Source organism: Lathyrus oleraceus, chromosome 2, assembly GCF_024323335.1.
Source record: "Lathyrus oleraceus cultivar Zhongwan6 chromosome 2, CAAS_Psat_ZW6_1.0, whole genome shotgun sequence".
Classification (NCBI taxonomy): Eukaryota; Viridiplantae; Streptophyta; class Magnoliopsida; order Fabales; family Fabaceae; genus Lathyrus; species Lathyrus oleraceus.
In genome coordinates, this window is record NC_066580.1 from 413151872 (window position 1) to 413158288 (window position 6417).

A 6417-nucleotide genomic window follows, 5' to 3' on the forward strand; every position below is an offset into this window, starting at 1 on the left:
TATCAATGTTATAATAATTTTTTTAAAATGGAGTAACAAATTTTTTTGAGTTTGGATGAAGGTATGAATTAGACCATATGAAACTCATAGAGATGATGACATGCAATTTTCATATCATTAATATTTAAATTTTAATTATTATTTAGTTTTATTAACTTTTATTTATATTGTTTTTTTAATAATTTTGGATTAAATTTAAATTTAAATATATAATTTATTAGAAATCTATATTTTTTATAGGTTAAAACTACTATAGCAAGAGTGTCAAAAAGACCCTCCTCGAAAAAGCTCATAAAAATGGGACGAACATATTTGAGAGTGTATGTCTAAAACTTTGACAAGTTCCGCATAAAAATAATTGCGAAATGAGGCATGCCCATGTGCATTGAATCTTTTAGACCAAACAAAATTGAATATAAAAATCCACACATGTTATATTTCGAAAAAATGCGACAAAACATACATATCAAATAGAGCAGACCATTTTACCCGGTAAAAAGTTAAGTGACGCCAGACCATACTAAATGCCACCTAATGAAAAATTAGCATGTCATGATCGTAAATCTGAAGTGAGAGTCCATTCTAAAGTGCTAGTAGTATTTTAGGGAAAACTCAAATAGGAGAGAGTATTTGTCCTTGTCTCCAATATGAAAGTCATAACAAAACGCATATACAAGGATCCCATTGTAAGAACTAGAAATAATAGAAACATTGAGAGGAGAGTTGTGTTATTCATTAGAAATTGAAAGAAGACTTATATAGCCTTTACAAATGGAATTAGTCAAAAGTCAGTACTGCATGGCAATAAAATAGGAATAAAAGAAACTGATCCTAAAATATAGGACTTCCTCCTAAAGAATCTAACTTCCCTTAGGACTAGGATTTATTAGTAAAAGTGGACTGAATTAAAAAATAACTTTAACTAGCATTCCCTCCCTTAAGCTAATGCCTCTGTGATTAGCTTACTTCTGTGATCTTCATTACTCCAAGCATGCTTCAAAGCTTCTCAAACTGCTCGAGCTTCAATGGCTTTGTCATTATATCTGTAGCTTGTTCTTCAGAGCAGCAAAAACTCAGTCTCACCACTTCATCATTTACCAAGTCTCTGAGAAAATGAAACCTTACTGCAATATGCTTACTTCTGCCATGAAAAACTGGATTTTTAGACAATTGAATAGTGAAACTGTTGTCACATAAAATCACAATTTCTTCCTTTTCTTCAGCTCCAAGTTGCTCCAAGATTCTTCTAAGCCAAATACATTGACAAGCACAAAGTGCTGCAGCAATATATTCCACCTTAGTGGTAGATAGGCTCACAACAGGTTGTTTTTTTGAAGCCCATGAAACAGCTCCAGGCCCTATCAAAAACACTAAACTAGAAGTGCTTCTTCGATCATCTAAATCTCCTGCGTAATTGTTGTCATAATAAGCTATATGTAAGACCCCAATTTTGACCATAAGATCCCTTATGCATTCCATCATAAGCATTAGCATTGGGATCATATCTTGGCATTCTCCTTACCCCTTTAGATTGGGTTTGTTTTGGGAGAGATCACCAAGCACTTTGTGATTATATCATACTTGTATTTTATCATTTCACTAACCAAAATACCAAACATATGTCGTCGCATCTATCTAACTCTTTTGTAGGTAGGGCATGATCTCATTAATTCATTGATCACATCAAGGGTTTGAGACCCTCATGGACAAAGAGTACAACCAAAAATTGATTCAAAAATGGTTATGAGCATCATATATGAGTCCCATTAATCTCTACATGTTATATTGATCAAGTTTTCTTCAAGAGTTTAAGGGTGATTTGCCTTGGAAACCCTAGTTTGATTGGGTATCTTGAGTAACTTCTCCAATAAGCTATCTCACCAATTGATCAAATTTCTCAAGGTACACTTCAAATTTCATAATCTTAAGCATATATGATCTACCATGAGCCAAGAAAGTCAAGAGAATTGGAAATTAGCAAGTTGGTTGATGGTGGTTGGCCAGATGAATTCATCTTATCAAAACTGGGTCTCCCTAGACCCTATCTCCTACAATTTTCACCACATGAAAATGATTCCAAGAGAAAACTTACTCTAAATGACATTACAAAAAACTTTCATGTTGAGGCCTAGATCTAGTTTTTCTTGTAAAATCATTTTCTATGTTGAAACATTATAGGTCATTTTGTCTAAACCCTAATTTGAAAGTCAACTTCCCAAGGCCATAACTTGCTCAATTTTTATGAGATGAAAGATTTCCAAGTTGCACAATCAAATTCAATGTGTCTACTTCAACTTTTATGTTTTGAGTGGGAGCTAATTAAACTTTTTTGAGCATGTGATATGAAGCTACATTATAGGTCACTTTTGACCTATACCATTGATCAAGTGATTTTTCCAAATTTCAAAAATGCATAACTCTATCATTTCAAATCCAAATGACATGAAATTGGTGATCATTTTGAAGGTCTTTGAGATATCTACAACTTTGATGAAGACACTTTTCTCATTTGAAGCTCCCATAAAAAGTTAATCAAGGTGGAATATTGAGACATATGGCTTGACACTTAGAAAATTTTTGATATGTCAAATTTTTCCAAACTTCCACCTCAAATTTCTCCAAGTTCCAAGCTCCAAATGAAAAAGTGTTCAACATCAAAGTTGTTCCTCTTGATCTCACCTTTCCAAAGAGCTCAAATTCATTCATTTTGGAAAGGTGAGATCATTTGGCATGGATCCAACTTCAAGCATCAATGTTCAGTTGCCTTGCAATCCAATCAATCTTGAAAGCATATGAACTTCAATTTGGACCTTCAACCATCATTTCATGGGCCTATGCGGCCCATGCAGCATGGCATCATCATTTGCCAATTTTGGAAAGTGGAAGGGAGTGTGCAAATATCACTTGATTCCCCTATAAATACAACTGCATTTGCTCAGAAATAACACACACATTGCGTCAGCTTTGATCCCCCTATTGAAAACCCTTCACTCTCATAGGATAAACCTGATAAATTCATTTGAATTTGAGCTTGAATCTCCACTGTTTTGGAGACTTCTGCCCATCTTGTCTGCTAATGTGGTTGAAGGACTCTTGAGTGTGCTGGTGCAGTTCTATGATCCTCTCTACCATTGTTTCACTTACCCGGATTTTCAGATTGTGCCTACCTTGGAGGAGTATTCTCATCTTTTGGGGATACCTGTTTCTAGTAGAGTACCCTTTAGTGGATTGGAGGAGATTCCCCGATCTAGTGTTATTGTTGAAGCCCTTCACTTGAAGAAGTCTGAGATAGAGGCTCATTGGATGAAGAAAGGAGGGTTATTTGGGTTGCCATATGCTTTCCTCATCAAGGAAGCTACCAGTTTTGCTCAAGCTGGTAGAGTGGATGCTTTTGAAGATATCTTTGTGTTGCTCATCTATGGATTATCTTTTTTCCCTAACATTGACGGTTTTGTCGATGTTAACGCCATTAGACTTTTCTTGATTGAGAATCCTGTGCCTACTTTGTTGGGTGATATGTATTTCTCTTTGCATCTAAGGAATTCTAAGGGTGGTGGAATGATTGTCTGTTGCATTCCTCTACTATATAAGTGGTTTATTTCGCACTTGCCTCAGACGCCTACTTTTGTGGAGAACAAACAATGTCTAAGGTGGTCTCAGAGACTTATGTCTATCACTAATAATTATATAGTTTGGTATGATCCGTCTTTAAGCAGTTTGGAGATTATTGATAGTTGTGGTGAATTCTCTAATGTACCTCTCATTGGTACACAAGGGGGAATTAGCTATAACCCTGCTTTGGCTCGTCGTCAACTTGGGTTCCCATTGAGAGACAAGCCTAATAACACTTTGTTAGAAGGTCTTTTCTATCAAGAGGGTAAAGATCCCCAACATTTGAAGCAGAAGATTGTGCATGCTTGGCATAATGTGCATAGGAAAGGGAGATCCGAGCTTGGTCCGTGCAATTGTAGCTTTGGAAGCTTACACTCTTTGGGTGAAGAAGGGAGCTTTGGAATTGAAGATGCCTTATCCTTGTGAGAGACCTATGTCTATGGTTGTGGTTGAGCCATTAACTCTCCCTAACCAAGATATAGAGGAGTTGGAAGACGAGCTCATCAAGATGAAGCAAGAGAATGACATGTGGGAAGAGCGTTTCCATGCTTTGAGCAAGAAGCATGAAGAGTTGCTATTGGATTCTAAGGACAAAGATACACTGATTGAGCTACTTGAAGACCGAGTGACGAAAAGACAGAGAGAGCCAGAGGTTTCATCTTCTAGCATGCCTCAGCCTTTCGTTGCTTGGAAGAAGATTGTTGACCAGCTTGTCCTCGAGAAGACTCAGATGAAGGCTTCTTTTGAGATCGAGATTCGTTGCATTCGAAGAAAGTACGCGCCTTCAGCCAGATCTTCTAACACTGTTGTTAGGGATCCTTAGGATGACTAGTCTCTTTTTCTCTTGTATATTTTATTTTGGTTTCTGAAATTATACTCAGTGTAATCCTTCCAATTTATATAAATGAAAAGAGATTTGTGGTCATATCAAATTATTGCGATTGCCATTTAAATTTTTATATATTTACAAATGATATAGTAAGTTCCGTGGAAAATAAAAATAATCAAGCATTCCATTTCATGTATCATTTGCATAAGAAGGTTTTTGCCAGGTGTCTGATTGGTGTTCTTCTGTGCTTTAGCCAAGCTGACTCACTGGTACAACACCAGAGCTAATCGTCCAAAGATCATGGAACACCTTGAGCAAGGGAACCGAGACTTGAAAGAGGAGATTTCCCGACTGACTGTCATGATGGAGTCAGTTCTTGCTGCCCTGACCCAAGCTTCTCCGACTCCTGCAACTCCTCCAGCAAGGACTGTTATCTCTGAAGTGGTTACCTCTACAATGCCTGCTGCCACCGCCCAATTCGCTCCGAATATGCCTGCTGGATTCCTTTGGGGAATGCCACCTAATTTTGTGCCAGAGGGTTTCGCTCCCACTTTTACTTCCATATCGGCGTCTAGCTCGGTCATGTCTGTGCCACCTTCCGTTGTGCACACTTTTCCGCGTGTAGAAGACACCATCTATCATTCCGAGCCATCTGAGGGCCTGGACGTCTATGAGAAGATGGATGAGATGAAGGACCAATTCCTTGAGCTGCGCAAGGAACTGAAAACACTGAGAGGCAAAGATCTGTTTGGGAAGAGTGCTGCTGAACTGTGCTTAGTGCCCAATATGAAAATCCCTATGAAATTCAAAGTGCCTGACTTTGAGAAGTATAAGGGAAACTCGTGTCCACTCAGTCATCTTGTGATGTATGCCCGTAAGATGTCAACCCAGACAGATAATAATCAACTGCTGATTCACTATTTTAAGGATAGCCTGACAGGTGCTGCGCTCCGATGGTACATGGGGTTAGATAGTGCAAGCATTCACACTTTCAATGATCTAGGAGAGGCTTTTGTGAAACAGTACAAGTACAACGTGGATATGGCGCCAGATAGGGACCAACTAAGGTCCATGTCTCAAAAAGATAAGGAGACATTTAAGGAGTATGCCCAATGTTAGAGGGAGTTGGCTGCCCAGATCACTCCTCCTTTGGAGGAGAAGGAGATGACGCAAATCTTTCTCAAAACCCTGAGTTCATTTTACTATGAACATATGATTGCCAGTGCCCCCAGTGATTTTACCGAGATGGTAAATATGGGGATGAGACTTGAAGAAGGGGTCCGTGAAGGACGATTTTCGAAAGAGGAGGCATCAACTAGCAAGAAGTATGGAAGTAGTTTCAGTAAGAGAAAGGATAATGAGACAAACACAGTAATCAATGGGAGGCAGAGGAGGCCTCAGATCCGATGAAATCCACCATCCCATCAACATCATCATTATCAAGTATCATCCGTCTTTCCAGTATTCTCCAATCAACAAACAACACCAATTCAACAACAACAATATCAGTATCAAAATCAACGTCAACAACAACAACTGCAACAAAGAACAAACACCTACAACAACAACAATTCCAACAACAATCATCACCAGCAACAAAACTTCGAGAGGAAGAAGGTCTCTTTTGACCCGATTCCTATGTCATACGCAGAACTGTACCCATCTTTAGTTTTCAAGAATCTGATTCAACCGAGGAATCCACCGCAGATACCAGAACCACTTCCATGGTGGTATAAACCTGAACTTCGTTGTGCTTTTCACCAGGGTGCACCTGGGCACGATATTGAGAACTGTTATCCGCTGAAGTATGAGGTGCAAAAGCTTATGAAGAGTGGCATGGTGTCTTTTGAAGACCGCGCGCCTAATGTGAAAGCTAATCCTTTGCCCGCTCATGGGAATACCTCAGTGAACATGGTGGACGGTTGTCCAGGTGAATTCAAGTTTTCGATGTCCGGTGTATCCGAAGATCTTTGGTG